Source organism: Cervus canadensis, chromosome 29, assembly GCF_019320065.1.
Source record: "Cervus canadensis isolate Bull #8, Minnesota chromosome 29, ASM1932006v1, whole genome shotgun sequence".
Lineage (NCBI taxonomy): Eukaryota > Metazoa > Chordata > Mammalia > Artiodactyla > Cervidae > Cervus > Cervus canadensis.
In genome coordinates, this window is record NC_057414.1 from 23,458,599 (window position 1) to 23,485,079 (window position 26,481).

General features: G+C 47.1%; 1 protein-coding gene and 1 long non-coding RNA gene across 3 annotated transcripts in view; both read right to left on the bottom strand.

Annotated features, from left to right (window-relative positions):
• Positions 1-26,481, bottom strand: part of NAV2 (neuron navigator 2) — an 874,724-nt gene that overhangs the window by 592,765 nt on the left and 255,478 nt on the right. The gene's annotated exons all lie outside the window — the stretch shown is intronic.
• On the bottom strand, positions 10,924-16,196 carry LOC122430529. Of its 2 annotated transcripts, none has more exons than XR_006266340.1 (3): positions 15,696-16,196; positions 12,393-12,507; positions 10,924-11,729 (listed from the first exon to the last, which is right to left on the bottom strand). It is a non-coding gene; the product is annotated as an uncharacterized LOC122430529 (long non-coding RNA). The 2 variants fall into 2 exon arrangements; XR_006266341.1 differs by lacking the exon at positions 15,696-16,196 and adding an exon at positions 13,372-13,408.

The following is a 26,481-nucleotide window of genomic DNA, read 5'->3' on the forward strand; positions in this document are numbered from 1 at the left end:
GAAGTGAGGCTCCTCCCAGCCAGCATGTCGCAACGCCCACCTGAGCGCCCCCAGCAGGGAGGCAGGGAACATTGTCGGGTGGGACCAGCCCAGAGGGGCGCTGAGACCTGGGCCTTCACTCTGAGACATTCACCCCAGGGTATCTGATCTCCTGCCTCCCCTGGCGACCAGCTGCCATGTAGCCTGAAGCCTGGTTTTCTGAACCAGAGCTCCTCCTCACAGCACCCTTAGACAAATGTTAGTCAAACATCTGGGACTTCATGCCAGTGAAACTTCCTAACACAGGGAGGGGAGGAAGGTTGTCTTCAGGGGTCTTGTCCATGGGGTAAGAAGGTGCAGGCTTTTATACGGTGCATGTTTCTTCCACCAGTATTAGTGGGAAGTAGACTCCCGATTCCATACCCCCATGTTTCAGAGAAAGGCCCACATCACAAAGGTCTCCCACTACAGGGACTCCTCAACCTCAGCTAACATTCTTCTCCAGCGTGGCTCATTGTCAACACCTCTCAAAACAAGATGCATGGTTTCCGCATGACTAACAACAGATCACAGGCCTCGCTTGCTCAGCCTGCACCCTCTCTTCTGTTTCACTCAGCCTGACTGTTGACAGGCCGTGAAGGAAGCATATTCCATTTCTGCTAGAGTGGTTTGGGGTTGGTATACTTGGCAAAGCCTGAATGTTTCTGATGATCTGAGACACGCTGTAGGGAAGAGATTCCACCTGGAAGATGAGCTCGCTGTGTGTCCTCAGAAAAATCATTGAACCCCTCTGGACGCCAGTGTCGCTGTCAGTGATAGAGGTTTGGACAGGAAGATCCTTTCTAGCTCTGATGCAACTCTAGTTCTGAGAAATTCACCCTGGTTTAGGATGCTGCTCTCTGGCTTGACTCTAGGACCAGACAGCCATTTGAATGTCAATTTGATGTTTCTTGTTTTGGAGAAGTGACTATCATTTCCAGGGTAGTAACCAATGAGCTGATTCAAACCAAGGATAACAGGAAGAAAAAGAAAATGTCACTCCAAACTTTCTTAAATATAAGTATAAATATAAGTAAAAAAAAATTTACATAATTCTGGTTTTACACAAGCTAAACACTAAACTCTTCATGTCTGTTAGCTGAGGCCAACAGGCCTGGACACTACAATTCTAAATAAAAATCATAGAACATGTAGAAGCCTTTAAGGCATTAACAGGAAGAGGTACCATCTCCTGGAGAAGTTGCTAGAGTTCAAGGGGCTTAAGAAAATTTGGGGGTGGTGTGCTGGGGCTTCCCAATATGAAATTCAGATCTTTAAGTAAAAAATTCCAGGAGTAGAATGGAGGCTGGACATTTTCCCTGACCTTTCCAAGAGCTGGTTTCCAAGGCCTGGCCCTTTTAGGCCCAGCCCCCACCACGCCGGAGCTGACATCAGCTCACCCACAGCCAGCAGCGCTGGGAGCTCTGACTTGCTGGATCAATGAAAACATCAACCTTGCCAGACGTGTCTGCTCCACTCCAAGCCTGCCGTGGAGCCAGGGGTTCAGGCTCACTGCCGGACCATCTGTCATTAGGCGCTGCTGTTAATTGCTCTGCTAATGAACAAGGTTTGGATTGGAGGCACAGAATGCATATGCAGATTTAGACACAGTTCCCAGATACTGGTCCTGTCTCCTAATAGCCTGGCAGTCTCCAGGATGCAGAGGTTGAGGTGGCCGAGTCACATCACGGGTCACACACAATGCATAACCCAATGGCAGGTTCTCCAAGCTGCAAGTGTTGGGAATTTTTCAAACAGGCGCTCCTTCATCCATTCATCCATCTCTCCATCAGCCATCACTGACTTTGTGGTGGACACTGTGCCAAATGACAAGACTCTAGGGTTGACAGTGGCTCAGTCCCTGCTGCCAGGGAATGACAGCCTAGCGGGAAGATAGACAGCTGGACAAAAACAGCAAACACATGGTGGCAAGAGCTGGGACAGAGGTCAGTCTGGGGGCTAGGGGAACACGGAGGAGGGCTCAGAGTATCAAGGAAGACTTCCTGGAGGAGGAGAGAATCAGTTCAGTTCAGTTCAGTCGCTCAGTCGTGTCTGACTCCTTGCAACCCCAGGGACTGCAGCACGCCAGGCCTCCCTGTCCATCACCAACTCCTGGAGTTTACTCAAACTCATGTCCTTTGAATCGGTGATGCCATCCAACCATCTCATCCTCTGTCGTCCCCTTCTCCTCCTGCCCTCAATCTTTCCCAGTATCAGGGTCTTTTCAAATGAGTAGCTCTTTGCATCAGGTGGCCAAAGTATTGGAGTTTCAGCTTCAACATCAGTCCTTCCAATGAACACCCAGGACTGATCTCCTTTAGGATGGACTGGTTGAATCTCCTGGCAGTCCAAGGGACTCTCAAGAGTTTTCTCCAACAGTTCGAAAAGCATCAATTCTTTGGTATTTAGCTTTCTTTACAGTCCAACTCTCACATCCATACATGACTACTGGAAAAACCATAGCCTTGACTAGACGGACCTTTGTTGGCAAAGTAATATCTCTGCTTTTTAATATGCTGTCTAGGTTGGTCATAACTTTCCTTTCAAGGAGCAAGCGTCTTTTAATTTCATGGCTGCAGTCACCATCTGCAGTGATTTTGGAGCCCAATAAAATAAAGGCTGCCACTGTTTCCACTGTTTACTTGAGCCAAATTGTAAAGAAGGAGCAGAAATAATCCATGAAAAGAATGCAGGAGGGCATTGCAGACAGAGGGACTGCAGATAGAGGTAAAAGAGAACAGAGATGTCTGAAGAAGCATGGGGAGCTGGGGAGAGCCCAAGTGTGTGAAGGAGGAGGGGAAGGCAGTGAGGGGACAGAGTGAGACTGCCAGAGAGGGAGATGTGGGCAGATGGAGAGTAGCCCCGAAGCACGATTACTCTGCAAACATTGACTAGGCTTTTGCACTGTACAAGGAATAGAACTAAGTCAATGCGGGGCCCTGCCCTCAAGGGACATGAGCCAGGGACATAGGAAGTGGCTCAAAGTGGTTTGGAAGAAGAAGAAATGGCAGCTGACTGAGTTAGGGAAGATCTTGTTGTCGAGGAAGCCAGAGCTGGGCCTCCAGTTTCAGATAGAACTTGGTCAGGTGAGTCAGCATTAGGAGCCAGCACTTTGTACAACTGACTCATCGAATTGATGAGGCCACGCTATCCTCCCATTGTTCAGGTGAGGAGACTGAGACCCAGGGAGCTTAAATAGTTTGGTGGCTGGCAAGTGGTGTGGCCGGGATTCTGACCTCTGGTGTGCTTGACTTTGGACCCTATCCATGCCACTTCCCAAGGTCTTCCTGGAAGAAGGAACAGCATGAGCCAGCATGCGGGGAGATAAAAGGAAGGCACATTGGGGACCAATCAGGAGGAGAGAGCTGTGTGAAGGAGGACACTGGGGCCTTGGGTATATGGGTGATGGTCTCCCAGAGCAGCCCAGGCTTGAGCTTTGGAGTCTCAATGACGCACACTCTCTTGGCCTCAGTTTCCTAACTGGAAAAAGGGGACCTCACATCTACCTCCTGCGGCTGTCATCGGAATTCAGTGAGATAGTGCAGCTGCTCGGGATATAGCCTCCAGCCTTGCGCGGCCTCAAACATGAATGATTGTTTTAATCAATGGTCATTATTACTCTCAATAACAACGTTAGTAAGATCCTGGAAGTAGGCTGGGGTCAGTACATGGGGATCTTTGAGCACTAGCTCGGAAAGCACTTTTGATCTTGTTGACATTGAGTTATTGCACAGAAAGGTTTTAAGTGCAGCTGACATGATGACTTAGAGCCTTGCCTCCTCTTCTACAGGATAACACAGCAGCTCCCTTCTTCAGAAGTTTCCTGATTTTTTTCCTACATAGGAAAACTGCATCACAGTGAAGAAAGGCCCTTTCAACAACTGCAAATGCTGGTCTTGAAATACCAGTGGGGGTCCGAATGACTGTCTGAAGGCTGGATGCACACCACAAGGAGCCTTAGAAGGGGCTTATGGGCTCCTGCTGGGGTCCGGGGGGCTCAGACACTCCCGGCTGGTGAGAAAGGGAAGAAGCGTGGAGTCACCACTGCTGGCCCCTTACTGCCAACTATGCGAGCCTTTGGAAGGTGTGAGGTGGTATCCCTTCAGCCATTTATCACCAAATCAGGAGCCTCTGGAGGCCACACTCCTGTAGCCATAGAAACAGGGCCCTCTCTGGACCACTCCTCTGTTAAAAAGGATGCGGTGGTGGGCCCCCTCCCTCTCATTGTTCTGGAGGAGGCTCTGTGAGGCTTCCAAGCTGCACAGCTGCCCCCGAGGAAGGAGAGAAGGATCTGGCATCTCCCCGGGCACCTGCACACCCTGGAGCAACTCTACTCCCTCACGACCTGTCTGTGAAGCAGACCTCATCTTCACTCTACAAATAGAGAAATGTGACCTAAAGAGGGCAGATGACTTGTCCAAGCCACACAGTAAGTGACCAGTCAGGCTGGATCCAACCTCTGCCCCCCCGCCCCCCCCCTTAGTCGGATCTGCAAAACCCTGGTTTTAATCTGCATTCTGCCTCTCAGAGCAGAGGGTGGGAGAGATGAGAGTTGGCTAAAGCTCTTCAGAAAAGGGGCTAAGTGACACTGGCCAAAGGAAAAGTAGGATCCAGCTGACCCCTGGCCCCAAGTCAGGCAGAGGGTCAGTCCTGGGTTTGCATCTCCCCTAGTGACCTCAGGCAAGTTTCTTAGCCTCACTGATTCCTACCTCCTCATCTGGAGAACGGATCAGGGCAGGAGGGACCTACTTGCAGGATGGATGTAAAGATCAGGATGTAAAGATCACCCAGTATGACATTTAAGCCATGGCCTTCCGTAAATGCTCACTGATGGCAGCGCTGACTCACACAGACAGGATGTGTGCATGTATGCTAAGTTGCTTCAGTCCTGTCCGACTCTGTGACCCTATGGACCACAGCCTGCCAGGTTCCTCTGTCCATTGGATTCTCCAGGCAAGAATACTGGAATGGGTTGCCATGCCCTCCTCCAGGGGATCTTCCAACCCAGAGATTGAACCTTAATCTCTTATGTCTCCTGCATTGGCAGGAGACCACTAGCGCCACCTGAGAAGCCCAACAGATAGGATGGGGGCTCCTCAAGTATCCCCACTATGCATAAGATAAACTAAGAACAGAACTGTGAGCTGCACAGGGTGAGACTCTCCTGACAACTGCCTGACAACTGTTCTCAGAAGTGATCCTTTACTGCTAAGCACTTCTGTACAATAACTAATTTCATCTTCCTCACAGCCCAGAGGGGTGAGTATTACCCTCCCATGTTACAGGTGAGGATGCTGAGGCTCAGAGACTCAATAACCTGTCACCAGGTCAACCAACTCCTCCTTGTTAGGCTCCAGAGCACTGTTCTTCAGAGCTCTGCTCCCTGCTGCTCTGGTTCACTGCCCCTCCCCACAGCTGCCCAGGACCTGGACACTGGCCTCTGGGTCCCAGAAGGTTCCAGAAGGAAGTCTTGTCTCTAACTTCAGCCCTCATGTTGTCTTCCCAGGTCAGTCAGCAGCTGCACATGACTCAACCACTCCTTTTAACCCAGTGGCCACCACTGATCACCCCATATGACTGATCCAAGCTGAGGACTTCGTTAGGACACGGGGAGAAGCAGGATTCAGTTGGGTCGTAGGTCCCAGGCCCATCACTTCTCCCTGCCTCATGACTAAGTGGGTGTAGGACCCAGACTTGGGTTTGCGGGGTCCAAATGCACCAGTGCGCGGGCACATGGACCCCTTGAAGGGATTTCTTGGCCGGCCTCCCTTTCCCTTCCATCAAAGCAATGCCGCGGCTACAATGAGGGCCGGGGGAGGCGTAAAATCCCCATTTGCCACAATTAGCAGATGAGTAATGAAGTGGCTGTGGCGGCTGGCAGCAGGCTCAGCTCTCCCAAGGCCACACCTCCCGTGAGTGTGGACAGAGATCGGAGGGCGCCTGGTACCCGGAATACCTGGAGACAACCCACTGGTTTCTCCTGCTCCTCCTTCCTGAAACCCAGACTGTCTTTGATGTTACTGAGAAGCTCATGTTCTCTGCAAGAGGCCTGTGCTTAGAATCTCCAAAAGCAGGGAGAAGCATGGGAGGGGGGGCCCCAGGGAGCAGAAAGGTGGAAGGAGAGGTGACAGAAAAAAAAAAATCAATGTCTGCAAGGACCTCTGGGCAGAAAGGAACTATTTTGGAAAGAAAAGCAAGATGGTGTGTCTGGAGTACAGAGTGAGGTGTGTGGACTGGGAAAGGGCTGGACAGAGTGGGCAGAGACCATCAGGGGGTTCCCATTAGTGATGGGGAAGATTTTGCCAGAGGGTCAGCATCTCATGGCTTCTACCCTTCTGCACAGTCAAGTCCTTTGATGCCTTCCTAGATTTCAGCAGCATCTTGTCCTCATTCATAGATGGTCACACTTGCCTGAAAACAGGCTGATGCTGGCTTCCAGGCCACAGTCTGGTAAAATGCCCAGGCGTGTTTGTTTATGGGCCCATCACTGGGAAGAGGATTAGAGGCAGTCATATCCTTCCTGTGGTCCCTGAGAATAGGGGCTGCCTGAGTGTGGAGGAACCCTAACTCTTTTAGCTCCCCTTCCAGAAACCCACTGCCTCCTCAGATCCATCCAAGAAAGGACTTCAGGGCCCTTAGGCCAAAGAGAAGAGCTGAAAAAAGTCTCAGCCATGGAGAAAGTGCTATTCCCTCTAGATGCTTCTGCCTGGCTCAGTTCATCAAATCTGCTTTATGGAGCACAAAACAAAAACACAACCCTCATTAGCACGTTCATGCTGCAGCTGAACTATCCGAAGTGCATCCTGCTTCTGCATCCCCAGAGAAAGCCCGGCCGGTGTGTGTGAGAATCATCACTTGTCTTGTGCTCATGCAGTTTTCCTCATTGCCTCTGAGGAGCTATTTGCTAAAGGATAATCTCCTCCAGGTCTGATCCTCAGCAAACTCCCGTGGCCTGGCTATGCTGTGCTGTGCTGTGTTTAGTCGCTCAGTCGTGTCTGACTCTTTGCTCGGTCTGGTTAAATGAGTTGGGAGGGATGACATGGGGCATGGATGTGCTAGGCTGGCTCACAGATAAGACAGGTGCAGCTAGGGAACATGGATGTGTTAGTCATTCAGTCAGGTCCAACTCTTTGTGACCTCATGGACTGTAGCCAGCCAGGCTCCTCTGTCCATGGCATTATCCAGACAAGAATACTGGAGTGGGTTGCCATTTCCTTCTCCAGGGGATCTTCCCGACCCCAGACAGGGAAAGCCTTTCTGAATGCCAGACCAGGAAGGGGGTCATTCTTGCATTTCTTCATTTGTTCAGCAGTTACTTATGGACTGCCCACTCTCTGTTAAGAGAGACAGCAGGGTATAATGGGGATTAGTGAGGATTCAAGAACTACATGATTAGGGTTCAAATGCTGGGTCTACCATCAGCAATACTAAAATTACTTTTACCCACTGATCCTAATTGGTTTTGTCACCTGTGAAGGGTGCTGGGCTACCAGAGTGGTGGACACAGAACCATGGTTGAGAACCACCTTTTAGCTTTCCTCTCTAGCTGTTTGGCGTACCATCGGAATAAGTGGTCAAGAGCCTCACCCACCTCTGCGGGCTTGGCCTGGAATCCTGGGACAATTCCCAGTCCTCCGGTGCTCAGTCACCTCCTCCTTGCGGGGTTAAAGGTAATTCAACTGCTTGTTGGCAGGCATGACACAGGTGATTTTGGAGTACATAATACTGATCTAAGTGCCGGGCACTGATGGGTGACTTGTGGGGCACTGTTTTACTTGCTGCTCTCAGAAATCCTGCAAGCAGGTATCATTATTCCCATTTAAAAGATGGAGACACTGAGCCTTGAAGAGATCTGGTGATGTGCCCAAGGACATGTGAGTGCTCAGGGCCAGAACCAGAAAGCCCTGAATCAGAGCAGACTCCACAGAAGAGCCCTGGGCCAGGGCACACTCCCACTTGGTTCACACTTAGTTCAGTGCGAGGGTGGCGGTGACATGCAGCTCTGTGGTGACCACACAACATCCACGGGCAGCAGAGAAAGCGGAGTGTGGGGGCCAGAGGCAGAGAATTATTAGCCGTGAGTCCTTCTGTCATTTTCTCACCGATCCCAATTTATTGTCTTCTGCAAAAACCCACTGGAACTTTCACCTTTCAAACAGATAACTTCACCCATCACTGCATCCCTCTCCTTTACACACTGGAATTTCTAGCATTTACCGATGAACTCCACTGTTAACAGATATACTTGGGGCATGATGAGGGGTGACCTGGGCCTGCTTTCCATCCTCTCTGAGCCTAATGTTGTTACCTGAGTGTAAATATGCCAGGTCAGCAGGTGGCCATTGAGTTTTTTCTCAGTCCCCATTTGTCCTTCCCTCTTCCTCCACAGGTCGCTGACGAACAGTCAGAGGGACCAAAATGGGAGCAGCCAAGACTACAAGTGGACTCCATCACCTTCTCTGCTCCCCCTGCCCCACAACATCAGCCAAGGGAAAACAAAACAGTACTCAGATGTGCTTGATTTGCTTTTCACACTGGGATGAGCTGTGGTGGAGCAGGATTAAACCAGGTGTGCAAATTAGCAAAACCTACAGGCTGAAAAGAAAACAGCCACAAAAGAGTCCCCAACTTTCATGAACTCTTTCATCCACAACCAAGAACAGCTTGTTTGGTTTTCTGCCCAAGGTGTTATTGACAAGGATAGCAATTTCTGGACTCTGGGGAGTTGTTAGCAAAGGCAGAAGTTTGTTTGGCATCATGCAGCTCAAACCGTGACACCATATCACTGGCTAAGGAGAAAGGAGAAGGCATTCCACCTTTTTCTCTGCAGCAAAAAGAAGAAAGGTCCCCAGCAATGTGATGGCAGCCACTCTGAGTTCTGCAGCTCCCTTAGAGATCTCATACGACCCATATGATCTCAGTCTTTAAACCCATGGACTGGACACACATGGGTAACATCCAACTTTCTATCTCCAGCCAGGACATCTTCCCTGAGTTCCATGTTCATATATCCAACTGCCGACTTGACATCTCCACCTGCATGTCTAAAAGAAATCTCCAGATTCATGTTTTAAAAAACAAATTCCTACTCTTCTTTTCCAAATTTGCTCCATGGGAAGCTTTCTGTCTCAGTCAAGGGCAAGACTATCCATCAAGTTGCTCAGGCTGAAACCCTTGGAGTCATTCTTGATGCCTTTCTTTCCCCCTCATGCCTCCAATTGATCAGCAAATCCTGCTGGCTCTACCTTCCAAACGTACCCCAGTGTGACCATTCCTGGCCACTCCCTTGCCTCCAACATCACTCTCTGAATTCTGCGATAGTCCCCTAACACACAGTGTTATTTGTACCAAGGAGAAACTAGAAATTAACATCCAACAATATAAGCTTCATAGAATAATTTTTAAGATTTCCATATTCTGGATGATCAAATGGCTATTTAAGACAATGCTGAAGAACAATCAACAGTTGCCTGGGAAAATTGTACTGGAAATTGCAGATACAAAGAAAGAATACATATAAACTGGAAAGTGTTAGTCACTCAGTCATGTCCGACTCTGAGACCCCATGGTCTGTAGCCCACCAGGCTCCCCTGTCCATGGAACTCTCCAGGCAAGAATACTCAAGTGGGTTGCCATTTCCTCTTCCAGGGGATCTTTCTGACCCAGAGAGCAAACCCAAGTCTCCTGCATTCCAGGCGGATTCTTTACCAACAGAGTCACCGGGGGAGCCCATAAACTGGAAAGTTATATTAAAAAATGTTGTCTGGGTTCCAAAGTTATAGGACTTTTGAGTTCCTTTTTCTGTTTGTTTATATTTTCAATTTTTTAAAAAATGAAGTTTCATTATTGGGAAAATATGCTACTTAAAAAAAGATAAAATGATGGGGGAAAAGACAGAATATAAAAGCAGAGACAGTGTGTGGTTGATGAAGAGGAGGGGAAGGCTACAGATCCCCTCTCTGCCAGAGAACATGCGAGCACTTGTCCTGTGAGCCCTCATTTCCCAGATGAAGAGAGGCCCAGAGATGCATGGTGAGTTGCTACAATAATAATGCCTGGTTCACGTATTCCAAGATGCCAGACACAGTACAACATGGTTTACAAAGAAGATAATATTCATTCTTCACACTAGCTGTCTTAGGCTAGGCATCCCCCTGCCCTACTCCACCCCATTCTACAGCTAAGGAAACTGAGGCTTATGGGAGTCATAGAACTTGCCAGAATAATACGGCTGGTCAGCTTCAAAGCTGATGTTCAAACCCCAAAGTCCACACTGTTAACTTTGTTTTATTTTGTTTTGTTTTTACTTTAAAAGCCATAAATTAATGCAGGAGTGGAGAACCAAGGTTTCTAAAACTCCTCAGCCAGCTTGTCCCATTTGAAAATGGAAGGTGACAAGCAGAATGAAACAGCTCAGAGGCCCCCCACCCCCAAATACTTCTCAGCTCAGCACACATCCTGGGCCTGCCTGGGCCAGGCCATTTCCTCCGGTAGGACTCAAGAGTCCAAATGTCCCCTCATAAAGAAAGCAGCTGCCGTGGGCAAGCTTTAAGAGATCCAGGGCCTGCCACCAGGGGAAGACCAACCAGCCTGGGAGGTGGGAGATTCTCCCCACCTAGGGCAGCCTGACCTCCTACCCAGAACCCTCTCCTATGTGGTCCCCTGTCAGGCAGTAAAGCATCACTGATTTAGAAGCATCTCCTAGGGCATCTATGGTGGCTCACATGGTAAAGAATCTGCCTGCCAGTGCAGGAGATGCGGGTTTGATCCCTGGGTCAGGAAGATCCCCTGGAGAAGCAGGTGGCTACCCACTCCAGTATTCTTTCCTGGAGAATCCCATGGACAGAGGGGCCTGGCGGGCTACAGTCTATGAGGTAGCAAAAAGACAGGACTGAGCAACTAACACTTCCACTTTCCTCGGGTAAAATGTCAAACACCCTGGGATAAAAGGCTGGTGGACTGAGCTCTCTGGGTGATGAGAAAGTAAACTCTAGTCCCATCGGCTGCTTCCAGACTGTGGGTGAAGGAACATGTGGCCTCCTGAGGGATTCCCATGGCCTGAGGGTAGAAATGGGCTACGGAGTTGACAGATTCATCTAAAATGTCTGTAAAAATAACCTCAGAAGGACAGCAATGTTACAGTGCTGTTGAAAGATCTGATGAGAATGTAAGTGAAATGCTGGGAGAACTGAATTGTTCTAGTTCTGAGGACAACAGTCCCAACTCCCAGCCTGCAATTGGGCAACTGAAGACTTTCCAGCGATAGGCACCCTACATGACAAACACAACATGGACAGGAGCGGAATGATGCCAAGGCGTCTTGAGACAGAATGGCTCTCAGGCATTTGGGCCTGGATGCTAACCTTAGTGCAGGTACTAGCATTTTTAAAGGAAAAAATATAGGTCAGGCTGAAACGGTGGGGCAGGGCAGAAGTTGGTGTACCAGTATTCTAGGGCTGTTAGAACCAAACACCACACACAGTGTGGTTTAAGACAGCAGATGTTTATTGTCTCACAGTTCTGGAGGCTGGAAATCCAAAATCAAGGTTTCAGCGTTCCCTCTGGGACTCTGGGAAGCCTTCTTCCTTGCCTCTTCCCAGCTTCTGGTGGTGGCCAGCAATCCTTGGCATTCCTTGGCTTGCAGCCACATCCCTCCAGACTCTGCCTCCTTCATCACATGGAGTCCTCTTCCCTGGGTGTGCTCCTCTCTCCTTATAAGGACACAAGTCATATGGAATGAAGGGCCCATTCTATTCCAGTGAGACCTCATCCTAACTAAATACATCTGCCATGACCCTATTTCCAAATAAGGCTGCGTTCTGAGATACTGGGAGTTAGGACTTTGATGTATTTTTGGGGGGGATGCCTTCAACCCATAACAGTTGGCCACAAATGATGCTCTCAAAAATGAGAGCATCAGAGAGTGGGGAGGGTGCATATAAATGTGCCAAGAATCACTGCACTGGCTTGGGGGCACGGGTGCATCTGTATTCATCACTGGGCCCGGCGCTGGACCCTGGTTCAGGCACATGGGTCCACACCCCCATGGAGATTCCCTATGACTTCTGTTCAATGACAGGAATACAGCAGCCACCTAGGGTGGGACTGGAGTGGACATCCAGCAGACCTTCCCTTGGGGACACTGGCCCCCACTGCAATATTCCACACAAACAGCCAGTACAATGATCAGGATCATTAAACATTCCATTTGCTCCCTGACACCAATAGGTCTCAACTTTTGTGTGTGTGTGTGAAGAATAACACCCCTTCAGATACAAAAACTGTGGACGACACACCAGAAGGGATGAAAAGATGTGAGACACCAAGTCAGCGCTAACAGCACGTTCTCTGCTACAAGCAGAATCAAGTCTCACCTTTTCTATAAAATTGCTGGGTTATCACACAGGGCCTGTAGAAGCATCCTTGGAGCTCACAAGGGGCCAGCCACCTCTCCACACCATCCACACCATCCCATCTCAGCTTGAGTCACTGTATAAGTAGAGATAATTATTGCCCTTTCTGTGGTCCCCTATGTTCCAAGTAAAGTTCTCCCATCTTTCAAGTCGATCTAAGAATTAACTTTCTACTTCTTATCCACAGCAGGTTATATTCCCCTTTTTCGTAGCATCACCCAAACCAGTGTAAACAGTCCCTATAATCTGTTATTGCAAAAACGAGCCTAACTTGTTGATCAGATCTCAATCTGGTACGTGTTTGGGAAGGAAGGGATGTGTGAGGGGCATAGGGACTGGGGCGAGCTGCTGGGAAAACATCTCCAGGACTGATGAGGAGGAAGGGGACCAAGGGATTTCCAACCTTCTTTTCTCCAAGGCTTAAAACATAATAGTGGTTTCTCTCTAACTCTGAGTTCTTTAGAAAGGCAAACTAGCCACTTCACCCCTTGCTAATGAACTGCACTTTCACTCTTAAGAACCTAAAATACAGTGTGAATGCATGACAGTTCCCTTGCGAGTTTTGGCTTCCCTTGGGGGATAGGACTCCTTCTTTTTCCTTCTTTCCTCTTCCCTCTATACAGCTACTTGGCTTGGCACCTCCGTACCACTTCCTACAGCCTGCTACCTTCCCCAGACGAATCTCCCAGAGAACCCATCCCAGCCTCGGTCTCTAAGCCCCAGCCTCCGAGCTCAGTGGCTGCCCCAGGAAGGAAGCTGCCAGCTCTGGGTTTCATTTACAGCTAATGAAAGAGGCTATTTTCTCCAGAGACAAAGTCAGAGGCATCTTCAGACTTCCACGCACCCTCTCCCTGTGGCCTCCAGCTCTCAGCTTTGACCAGACACCCTGCCCTCTTCCCACCCCTCAGGAAGGCCACCAAAGGGTCCCAACAGAACCTACCAAGGAGAGAGTCCCCAGCGAACAGGGCGGTTTCCTGATGGGAAGGGAAACAATGTATCTATTTCCCTTGGAGTCTATCCAGGTAGAGCAATGTCAAAGACTGGGCTGGGGTACAAAAGGCATTAGGCAGGGACCCCAGAGGACAGTGTGCAGAATTCTGGCCATCAGACTCCAGAACATGTTGTTACTGGCTACAGCCATTCCTATTGGCAAATGCAGCTTTTGGACAGGATAATGTTTTTCAGTCTGGGCTCGATGTGCCAAGCGTCCTGGGTCAGAGGGAAAGGCTGGTGTCCATGCCAGATGGCAGGGCATGAGGCTGAGAGAGACTGCAGAGTTCGCCAGGGTCCCAGCGGTGGCCCAGGCCTAGCAGAGTCATCGCTAGCGCACCGAGGCTGGGAGACAAGGGCAGTGTTCTCCGTTTCTGGCCCTTCCCTCCAGCGTCACCTCCCAGGCTTGAACAGGAGAGTGATGGAGAGCAGCAGAGAGACGATTGTTCACTGAGAAGTCAACAGCATCTGCTTCCAGAGGCTTTATGAGCCAGAAAGGCTTTATGAGAAAGCTCCCACTTCCGGTCCTGGCATTTCTATGCATCCTGACCCCACCCTCCCTGTCCCATGCCTCCAGACACCTTTCCTGCCTTTTTTTTTTTTTTTGAATAGTAGCAGCTCTGTTGATGGCTTATTCTCATATAATTCATCTATTTAAAGTATTCAGGGGCTTCCCTGGTGGCTCAGATGGTAAAGAAACTGCCTGCCAATGCAGGAGACCCAGGTTTGATCCCTGGGTCAGGAAGATTCCCCTGGAGGAGGAAATGGCAGCCCACTGCAATATTCTTGCTTGTAGAATTCCATGAACAGAGGGGCCTGGTGGGCTATAGTCCCTGGGGTTGCAAAGAGTTGGACAGGACTGAGTGACTAACACTTTCACTGTTAGAGTATAGAACCCAGTGGTTTTTTAGTATATTCAGAGTTGTGTAACCATCGGCACAATCAATTTCCACCCTTTCCCCCAACTAACCCGAACCCACTTCTGTGAGGATGCAGCGCCTGGACCACCTCCCGGTCACATCACCCTCTGCTTAACCCTCGCTTTATCAGCTCTCCTGGAAGCTCTGGGAGCATTTGTATACTTCAGAAGAGAACGTGAATTTTAAAAAGGAGAAATAATACACCATTATCCAGAAATCTGACCTGCAATATAGAAAATGATCTAGGAGAACCTCAGAAATAGTAAGATTTCTGTCAAGGAAGTTAATGAGGAACAGGAACTATTAACCACTCCACCAGCTGACTGATCTGATTTTTTAAAAAGAGCTGAAACATCTCAAAAAGATTGTTTATCTCTAAAACATCCATCTATTAGTAATCACCGCCCTTTCTTTTCACTCTTCTCCAAACCTAGGCAAACATGAATCTATTATTTTGTCTCTGTATTTGCCCATTCTGGACATTGCATATAAATGGGATCATACCATACTTACCTCTTAGGCCCCACTGGAGCCCAGTTTAAGCCTCCTGGGACTTGTGTGTCTGCTGGGGACCATGGCCCCTGGCTGGGTTACCTGTGCCGATGGATAAGGCAGCAGGTCCAAAACATTCACCGACTCCTGCGTTCATGCCTTTTCTCGGTGAGTCCCTGTGATTCCCAGGTGGGGCTAGTGGTAAAAGACTCGCCTGCCAGTGTAGGAGATGCAAGAGATATGGGTTGGATCCCTGGGTTGGAAAAATTCGCCTGAAGAAGGGCATGGCAACCCACTCCAATATTCTTGCCTGGAGAATCCCACAGACAGAGGAGCCTGGTGGGATGTGGTCCACAGGGTCGCACACAGTTGGACATGAATGAAGCAACTTAGCACTCAAGCATGTGTGCCAAGCCTTCTGGCTGTTCTTTGCAACGACAACCATGGGCTGAAAAGACCCACAGATGTGGAGGCAGGAAATATGGGTTCAAAGATAGATGCTGCCATTTACCAGCTCTGGGACTCTGAAAGACCACTTAAACCTCCTGGATCCAGTTTTCAGCCGCAAATCAAGAATAATAAATAAATCTACTTCCCAGCCTTGTTGTGAGGGTCACACAAGACGGGGCATGTGAACACACACAGCGTATATCATAAAGCCAGATGAAAATAAACACAGCACTTTCCCATCTCCGTCTTGAGTTTGTAAACAGAAGCAAAGAGCTGGTCTTCTTCTCTATGTTCTCCCCTCCCACCTCTATTCCTCTATGTTCTTTTCTTTCTGTCCCTATGACACAACTGCCAGGGATAACTCAAGAGATGCTGCCCCAAGAAGCCAGGAAAAGAAGAACTGACCACTTACCAGGGCTCCTGGGTGAGAACCAAAATGATCAGTCCTGGCTGGGCAGGCTGCAACACACACAGTGCATGGGTGATGACCAAGAGCCCAGACTTCGGGCTGGGACAGTCCTAGCCTTTAGAACTGCCTTGGTTGTGTCACCTCTGGCAGCCCAACTAACCTCCTCTCCCGTTTCCTCACCCGTATAACTCAAAATAAAAATAGTTACAACCTCATGAGTTGTGTGCTAGGAATACCTGAGACACGGGCTTAGCACAGAGCTGGGCTAGTGGTCAAGATAAATTGCAGCCATAGCTCCCAGTCTTGGTTGTAACTATTATTTCTGTTATCAGAGACGGGGATACGGTATTGGTGAAAAGTACAGGCTCCCACATGGATTGAAGTATATTCATAGAGTTATAAAACTGTCACCACAGTCAATGTTCACCACCCACTCCCCAAAGAGCCCACATCCACTTCTGTGAAGACCGGTGCCTGGACCTCCTCCTGGTCACGTCGCCCTCAGCTTAACCATCGCTTTATCTATTGTTGTAGTAGCTCTGGGAACATTCATGTATTTCAGAAGAGAACGTGGGTTTAAAGACAGAAGATGCTACAGCATCTTGGTTTGATGGTTTGAGTTTGATGGTTTGGTTTGAGTTTGGTGGTTTGAGGCCAGGCTCCACCTTCTCTCTGTGCCTCAGTTTCCACAAGGGAACATAGATATGAACATAGTACCAGACTCAGTGCAACTGTGAGGGTCAATGAGTTCATACACATAGTGTGTTTAAAATAGTGCCTGACACAGAGAGCTATGGAAGGATTTATTATATTACTTCCTGAGATGGTTTCCCTAATTCTCTCACAGATCAGCAATAGCTCCTGGGTGTTTTCCTTTCACTTTTTCTCTGCAAACCTTGAGTCCCTGTTTCCTGTCTTAAAAGTCCTTCTGATAGTTTTTCAAATTGTAAAGTAGCTTCTGGTTTCTATCCCCATTTATCCATCTGTTTATACCCACAAAAGTCGAAGAACTAAAACCACTAGATAGTTCCTCCTGGAAAAATGCTAATGCCCAGAGGAAGAACTCCCCCGGGAATGAGGAAAAGCACCCCCAGACCTTGGAGGTGGGTCCCTGCTTACAAGATTCAGCTCATACATTTCTTTCTGGCTAGCTGTTCGAGGCAAGATTAAAGCATTTCCAGCAAATGTCAGAAGCTCAAATGCCCGGCCCCCAGGATAAAAATCCATTTCTTCCTTAGAGTTCTAGGGGCAACAAATCTGTGGCTTGAAGAGGCAAACAGTGATGAAATCCAAAAAACTAGCAAAAAGAAGGTGGGGCAACCGATTATCTTCCCATCTTGCCTCTGCTGATGACATTCTCATTTATTTCAGCTCAGCAAGAAAAGGCTGGGAAAAGCATCCTGTGATCCTGGATTGAATAACTATCCCAACTATCGAGCTGAGAATACAAGCCTGATGCAGTCAAAGCTTAAATATATTTGCATCTAATCCCCTTATAATCCTTCCTATGGAAGAGTGTAAAAGCTGAACAAGATCGACCGGCATTCCCAGGGTGTGAGGACAGACACTTCTGCGCAAACTCTGAGATGTAATTAGCCAAGGCCGGGTGCTCCTTTGAGAGTTTGAAGCCCAGCACTCATGCTAATGACTGTGTCCCAGTCCCAGAGGATTTTGTGTACTTGCACACACATGCACACACACTGGTGAACAACAGAGGACTGAACCTCAGTCAGAGAAGGACCATGTTGAAAGGGATCTTCAGGGTTGTCCAGCCACCTGTCCCACCCTCATTCTATAGAACTGGGGTCCACAACAAGGGTCAACTTGCCCTAATTAACACTCTGTCCTCTTTTTTGTTTCCTCATTTGCAAAGTGCAAATCATTTTGCCTACAGGGCAGGGGTTCTGAGGACTAAATGAGAGACATAGGCCCTGAAATGTGGTAGAAGATTAGTAATTTTACTTCTTCCCTTTCTTCTCATGTTGCCCTGATGTGTAACGGTGTTTCATTTGCTTTTCCCTGAACACTTAGTGGGACCACAATCGATCAAGGAATATCAAGGAAGCTGGGAAAGCCATGAAGCTCTAACCTTGCAAGACACAAGCTTCCCACCAAGTGCAGCTGTGGGTAGGGGGTGGCAGGGAGCACTTTTGGAGGCTTTATTCCTTCATCTGTTTATTCAACAAATTCAGTTAGCCATTATTTCAAGCATTTGGGGATACAGTGGTGAGTAAAACAGTTATTGAGAGAGACATATCTTAAACAAACCATTACACTGCTAATTATTTGATTAAAATTCTAATAAGTGATACAAAAGGCAGACAGGCAGCTGGAGGAGTGTATAATATGGGGACTTAACAGAGCCTGGGGGAGGGGGGAGGGGGGCAGTCATCTCAGAAGACTTCCCTGAAGACCTGAAGGAAGGTTTCCTTGAGGAATGTTTATGCTTATATATGTAAAGTGAAAGTGAGAGTCACTTAGTCGTGTCCGACTCTTTGTGACCCCATGAACTATACAGTCCATGGAATTCTCCAGGCCAGAAAACTGGAGTGGGTAGTCTTTCCCTTCTCCAGGGAATCTCCAGGGTATCTTCCCAACGCAGAGATCAAACCCAGGTCTCTGGCATTGCAGGCATATTGTTTACTAGCTGAGACACAAGGGAATGTTTCAGATACTGAGTTAAGTGTTCCACATAGTTTATTTTGAATGTTCTCATAAGTTTAGTATAATGATCCCCCATTTCCTAAATGAGGAAACTGAGGCTCAGAGGAATTAAGTGACACGGCTCTTAAGTGACAGAGAGAAGATTCAAACTCAGGCTCCAAAAGCAGTCCCCCTCTCTACATTCCTCTCCCAAATTAGCCACTTCTCATCAAAGTGCTGTAAAATCCTGTTAATTACAACTAATGAGAACGAGGTCCCATCCACTACCTGTTCATTGATTTGCAGATTTTTAATATCATTCCTTGCCCCAGGAGAACTCTCCAGGGAACCATCATTACCACACAATTCTTTGGGGAAATGAAACAACAGCTGGCCCTGCCAATCACCATGGCAACACTCCTGTAAGTACATGGAATCGTGTCAACAGAAAAAATTTATATATACATATATGTTCTATAATTGCCCTAAATCGCTATGTTACACGTTGACTTGCCGATGACACCATCGGGGCTCAGGTAGAGGTGTTTTCAATCAGCTTCAAGATCCCTTCCCCTCCTTTGATATTTCCAAGCACCCCATCAAGCTGTGTACGGGGAAGGGAGAAAGGTTGCTAGGGAAAAGGGAACATTGCCAAGCTCTGGCCCAAGCAGCGCTTGCTTCACTGGCAGTGTGGAAGTGTGGGGACATGACGGGTGTCATGGGCATGCGACTGGAATAGCAGCAAAGGGCCCTGCACTCAGAAATGGCCCACGCTTGGTTTAATGCTCTTGCTGACACCACCTTGAAATACTCAATCACCTTTGAACTAGGCGTCTCACGTGTCCATTTTGCAACAGCCGCACAAATTGTGCAGCAGGTCCTGGGTGAGAAGCAAGGGATGGAAAGGCATTCTGTGCTTTTCCTTCCTAGATAGCGTTTTTCTCCCTTTTTATGCCTCCTTCCCAGATCTGCCCATCCATTCAGTGCTCTAGTTCAAGAGTTGTCATCAAAACTCCATAGTCTTCCCTCAGAGAATGCAGCCATGCCAATATAACCCAAACTGAGTCACTCATAACCCTACAAATAATAATTGCTCTGTGTATATTGCCTGCTATGTGCCAGGTACCACACTCAACTGGGTAACTAATATTATTTCTGATCTGGAAGGTGGGTAGGTACCAGGAGCTCATCTCACAGTTGAGAACACTAAGGCTCAGAGAGATTCAGTGACTTTCCCAAGGTCACACAGTACTTGAGACACAAATCTTGCAACTCTTCCCAAAGGTTCTTCTCAAAGGCTAATGCCGGGCTTGACTTGGACCCAGGTGGTTCTGCCATTACTAGTCCCAGGAGTGCAGGCCCCTCCCATCCACATGCCCAGAGTTTTGGGCTCTTCTGATCTATTCCAGACTTGGATGAGACACCTTCCAGCCTGGTGTGGGAACGGACATCCTGGGAGGCTGCCAACAGGACGTGAGCATGCAACCTTGAAGTGAGGACAAGCTGGCTCCCCGCTGGGCATACTGACCAGTGGGAAATCGGGGTTGAGAGGAAGCTGGGCACAGACATCTCCTCTTCCCCTCCCTCCGTGGACTACTTCTGCCATTTGCAATCAAGGGAAGCCCACCTAGAATGGTATATTCCCACTGAAGGGAACTAGAATGCAGCAGTGGGAAGAGGCTGAGTGTGAGAGCCTGATAGACTTGAGTTTGAACACACATCCAGGGGATGTGATCTTCCAGCTTCATAGAGCCTGACTCTGCAGAGTGGCACTGTATCACTTCTGCCGTATTCTATTGGTCAGAGAAGACATAGAGCCTTCCCAGATTGGGTCCTAGACTTCACCTCTGGATGGGAGGTTTGCCAGAGGATTTGTGATCTTTAATCTCCTCAGTGATCCTGTTCTTATGATCATGAGGTGTGAATACAAAGTACTATGTAAATATGGTACCTGTTAAAGTGAGTTACATCCTGTCTTTTTCTAAGATCTCTTCTAGGTGCACAATGGTGACATACATCCAGGAGCTTTAAAGGCTTTCATCATACTACATGGTAGAAATCTGGGGCGTCCCACCTGTCAAAGATTCCCAGCCTGATTGGAGAAGCAAACTAAATATTTTGTTCAGGTCAGAGCTATGTAAAAATGAAACATGCTCCCTTTGTGAGGGAGTGAATTCCCTGTTACTAGAGGTATTCAGTCCAAACTGAATAACCACTTCTTAAAGATTTTCAAAGAAGTCTGTATGAAAATTGGAGCTATGTTATGTATGAGTTCTGCTTCAGGGATGAGAATTTATGAATCTTTATTTCTGGGGTAGGCCTCTAGGTATTGGTTTCTCAGTCCAAAGTGCCCAGGATGAGGACAATTCAGAGTGACTAATGGTGCTTTCTGACCAAACCCAACAGGGCTTGGGGGCTGAAGCAAAATCTGCCTCCACAGATAGTCCCTGCCACCAACATGGAGACAAGGAAAAAGGAATGAGCATTTTGAGCAGATATGGGGTGGGAGGTGGGGAGATGGGGGTCAGTGCTCAGCTTGTTTTACCTCATTAGATCCTTATATTTTCCTTGAAATGTGGCATTATTCCCCTGATTTCTTACCTGAGGAAACTGAGAGGTTCAATTACTCCTCATGGCCCAGAGCTAGAAAGTGATGGAGTTCCAGGTTCAAACTCAAGTCTATCAGGCTCTCACACTCAGCCTCTTCCCACTGCTGCATTCTAGTTCCCTTCAGTGGGAATATACCATTCTAGGTGGGCTTCCCTTGATTGCAAATGGCAGAAGTAGTCCACGGAGGGAGGGGAAGAGGAGATGTCTGTGCCCAGCTTCCTCTCAACCCCGATTTCCCACTGGTCAGTATGCCCAGCGGGGAGCCAGCTTGTCCTCACTTCAAGGTTGCATGCTCACGTCCTGTTGGCAGCCTCCCAGGATGTCCGTTCCCACACCAGGCTGGAAGGTGTCTCATCCAAGTCTGGAATAGATCAGAAGAGCCCAAAACTCTGGGCATGTGGATGGGAGGGGCCTGCACTCCTGGGACTAGTAATGGCAGAACCACCTGGGTCCAAGTCAAGCCCGGCATTAGCCTTTGAGAAGAACCTTTGGGAAGAGTTGCAAGATTTGTGTCTCAAGTACTGTGTGACCTTGGGAAAGTCACTGAATCTCTCTGAGCCTTAGTGTTCTCAACTGTGAGATGAGCTCCTGGTACCTACCCATCTTCCAGATTAGAAATAATATTAGTTACCCAGTTGAGTGTGGTACCTGGCACATAGCAGGCAATATACACAGTATCATCTGGAACACTGTCTCAGAGAACACTGGACATCAGACCCTGAGACCACTGTGCTGATGCAGCCACAAGAAGATGCTCCAGTTTACAGAACCAACTGAGCCCAGCTTTCAAGTCATCCATCCTGCTAAAGCACCATACATGTGAGTGAACCTATCTTGTACCTGCCCAGCCAGCTCATCACTGATTGAATTCTGTGATTGGCCTTAGTTAAAGCCACGTGGAGCAGAAGACTCGCTCAGCAGAGACCTATCTGAAACCTTGACCCACAAGATTGTAAGTTATAATAAAATGGTTGTTATTTTAAGTTACTAAATTTTTTAAATTAATTTATTTTTTATTGAAGGATTTAAGTTACTAAATTTTGAGGTGATTTGTTATGCAATAAGATATAACTGGAACAATCATCACCTCATCCAACAGATGAAGAAACAGGACCTGAGCGATGTAAATGAATTGTTCAGACAATGGGGCACCAACAAGTTGGGCTGGAACCCAAGACTTCTCAATCTCGGTCCTATTTTCTACCTCATCTTGATGAAATTATGAATACATATAATCATCAGCAGCAATGAGCACTCATCATTCATTTTAATTTTAGCTCAAGTAACATCACGGTGGAGAGTTCTGACAAAACATGGTCCACTGGAGAAGGGAATGGCAAACCACTTCAGCATTTTTGCCGTGAGAACCCCATGAACAGTATGAAAAGGCAAAAAGATATGACACTTAAATATGAACTCCCCAGGTCAGTAGGTGCCCAATGTGCTACTGGAGAAGAGCGGAGAAATAACTCCACAAAGAATGAAGAGATGGAGCCAAAGCAAAAACAACACCCAGCTGTGGATGTGGCTGTGATAGATGCAAGGTCCGATGGTGTAAAGAGCAATACTGCATAGGAAGCTGGAATGTTAGGTCCGTGAATCAAGGTAAATTGGAAGTGGTCAAACAGGAGGTGGCAAGAGTGAATGCTGATATTTTAGGAATCAGTGAACTAAAATGGACTGGAATGGGTGAATTTAACTCAGATGACCATTATACCTACTACTGTGGGCAAGAATCCCTTAGAAGACATGGAGTAGCCATCATGGTCAACAAAAGAGTCCAAAATGCAGTACTTGGGTGCAATCTTAAAAATGACAGAATGATCTCTGCTCGTTTCCAAGGCAAACCATTCAATATCACAGTAATCTAAGTCTATGCCCCAACCACTAATGCTGAAGAAGTTGAAGTTGAATGGTCCTATAAAGACCTACAAGACATTCTAGAACTAACATCCAAAAAAGATGTCATTTTCATTAGAGGGGACTGGAATGCAAAAGCAGGAAGTCAAGAAACACCTGGAGTAACAGGCAAATTTGGCCTTGGAGTATGGAATGAAGCAGGGCAAGGCTAATAGAGTTTTGCTAAGAGAACACACTGGTCACAGCAAACACCCTCTTCCAACAACACAAGAGAAGACTCTGCACATGAACATCACCAGATGGTCAATACCAAAATCAGATTGATTACATTCTTTGCAGCCAAAGATGGAGAAGCTGTATACAGTCAGCAAAAACAAGTCCGGGAGCTGACTGTGGCTCAGATCATGAACTCCTTATTGCCAAATTCAGACTTAAATTGAAGAAAGTAACAGAAACCACTAGACCATTCAGGTAAGACCTAAATCAAATCCCTTATGATTATACAGTGGAAGTGAGAAATAGATTTAAGGGATTAGATCTGATAGAGTTCCTGAAGAACTATGAACGGAGGTTCGTGACATTGTACAGGAGGCAGGGATCAAGACCATTCCCAAGGGGAAAAAAATGCAAAAAGGCAAAATGGTCTGAGGAGGCCTTATGAATAGCTGAGAAAAGAAGAGAAGCAAAAGGCAAAGGAGAAAAGGAAAGATATAGCCATTTGAATCAGAGTTCCAAAGAATAGCAGGAGATATAAGAAAGTCTTCCTCAGTGATCAATGCAAAGAAATAGAGGAAAACAATAGAATGGGAAAGATTGGAGATCTCTTCAAGAAAATAAGAGATACCAAGGGAATATTTCATGCAAAGATGGGCACAAAAAAGGACAGAAATGGTATGGACCTAACAGAAGCAGAAGATATTAAGCAGAGGTGGCAAGAATACACAAAAGAACTATACAAAAGAGGTCTTCATGACCAAGATAACCATGATGGTGTGATCACTCACCTAGAACCAGACATCCTAGAATGCAAAGTCAAGTGGGCCTTAAGAAGCCCAAAACAAAGCTAGTGGAGGTGATGGAATTCCAGTTGAGCTATTTCAAATCCTAAAGGATGATGCTGTGAAAGTGCTACACTCTATATGCCAGCAAATTTGGAAAACTCAGTAGTGGCCAAGGGACTGCAACAGGTCAGTTTTCATTCCAATCCCAAAGAAGGACAATGCCAAAGAATGTTCAAACTACTGCACAATTGTACTCATCTCACATGCTAGCAAAGTAATGTTCAAAATTCTCTAAGCCAGGCTTCTACAGTATGTGAACCGTGAACTTCCAGATGTTCAAGCTGGATTTAGAAAAGGCAGAGGAACCAGAGATCAAGTTGCCAACATCCACTGGATCATCAAAAAAGCAAGAGAACTCCAGAAAAACATCTACTTCTGCTTTATTGACTATGCCAAAGCCTTTGACTGTGTGGATCAGAGCAAAGTGTGAAAAATTTTTAAAGAGATGGAATACCAGACCACCTTACCTGCCTCCTGAGAAATCTGTATGCAGGTCGAGAAGCAACAGTTAGAACTGGACATGGAACAATAGAGTAGTTCCAAATTGGGAAAGGGATACATCAAAGCTGTATATTGTCACTGTGCTTATATAACTTATATGCAGAGTACATCATGTGAAATGCCAGGCTAGATGAAGAATAAGCTGGAATCAAGATTGCTGGGAGAAATATCATTAACCTCAGATACACAGATGACACCTCCCTTATGGCAGAAAGTGATGAGGAACTAAAGAACACCTTGATGAAAGTCAAAGAGAAGAGTGAAAAGGCTGGCTTAAAACTCAACATTCAAAAAATGAAGATCATGGCATCTGGTCCCATCACTTCATGGCAAATAGATGGGGAAACAATGGAGCAATGACAGCCTTTATCTTTTTGAGCTCCAAAATCACTGCAGATGGTGAATGAAGTCATGAAATTAAAAGACGCTTTCTCCTTGGAAGAAAAGTTATGACCAACCTAGACAGCATATTAAAAAGCAGAGACATTACTTGACCTACAAAAGTCCATCTAGTCAAAGCTATGGTTTTTCCAGTAGTCATGTATGGATGTGAGAGTTGGAATATAAAGAAAGCTGAGTTCCGAAGAATTGATGCTTTTGAGTTGTGGTGTTGGAGAAGACTCTTGAGAGAGTCCCTTAGACTGCAAGGAGATCCAGCCAGTCAATCCTAAAGGAAATCAATCCTGAATATTCACTGGAAGGACTGATGCTGAAGCTGAGGCTCCAATACTTTGACCACCTGATGCAAAGACCTGACTCATTGGAAAAGACCCTGATGCTGGGAAAGATTGAAGGCAAGAGGAGAAGAGGACGACAGAGGATGAGACGGTTGGATGGCATCACTGACTCAATGGACATGAGTTTGCATAAACTCCAGGAGTGGGTGATGGACAGTGAAGCCTGTTGTGCCGCAGTCCACGGGGTCTCAAAGAGTCGGACACACTGAGGAACTGAATGACGTTACTGCACTTCCAAAGCCTGATATCAGTGAAATTCTAAGTGCTTTATCCCCATTTCCAAGTTTAATCCACAAAACAACCCTATGCAGTAAGTGCTACTATAATCTCTAATTTGTAGATATGGAAACTGAGGCATAGAGTGACTGGGTAACTTGCCAAATGTCATGTAGCTAGAGAGGAGCACAGCAGGAATTTGAGCCCAGATATTTTGGCTCCTGAGACCATGTACTTAAGTACTGAGGCATACTGTTATTCAAAAAAGTCAGAATATCTTAAATCTCTTACTCAGAGATGATCTGAACTCATGGCCATTATGTGTGGCTCAGTGCCATGTTGGCTCCCACCATGAGTTCTTAATTTTGAAAGATCTCCAGAAGCTTCTGGGAGACTTGAGACCCACCCGGGGTTCACTTGCAAGACAAAGCAAAGCTATAAAGTACATAAATGCTTGATATCCAATTGGGTGAAGGGAAGCATCTTTGCATCTGCCTGAAACCCTGACAGAGAAGTCAGGCCACCCAACGAACGCCACAATTAATTTCCCAGCGCGCACCATCGCCTGTGGGGAGAGGAAGCACCGGCTCATTTCTTATTCATGAAGTCACACTGCCAAGCTTCATTTGCATGAAGTAATTTCTGCTGCTGCTGTCCCACCATAAAATAAATCCATTTCTCCTACAAGATCTGGTCCCTTTACACCAAGAGAGATGAGTAAGCAATATATGCAGAAGGAACACACCCTTTGGACCATTTTAATCAGAAACATGTCTGTAGCTAACACTAAGCGATTTTATAGGAATATAAAATATCTCGAACTCCAAGTACTCAAAGACAACCCTGTCTCAAGATCTGTTTTGGGGAGTGCTTACCATTTTTTTTTTCCCACTTGACCAAATGTTGAGATTTTACAGCCAGTGGAATTGTGGAACTATAGCTACTGCATCATTGTCGAGAGATGGGTTGGCCAGTAGCCTGCCAAATCCTCATGAAATGAGTTACTGGAAGTGTAGATAACCCCTTTGCATGGCAGGCAAAACAGTGGTCCTGCAAAGATGTTCACATTCTATTTGCTGCAGCTTGTGAATACGCTACTTCACATGCAGAAGGGACTCTGCAAATGTGATTAAGGTGAAGGACCTCAACATGTGAGAGTCC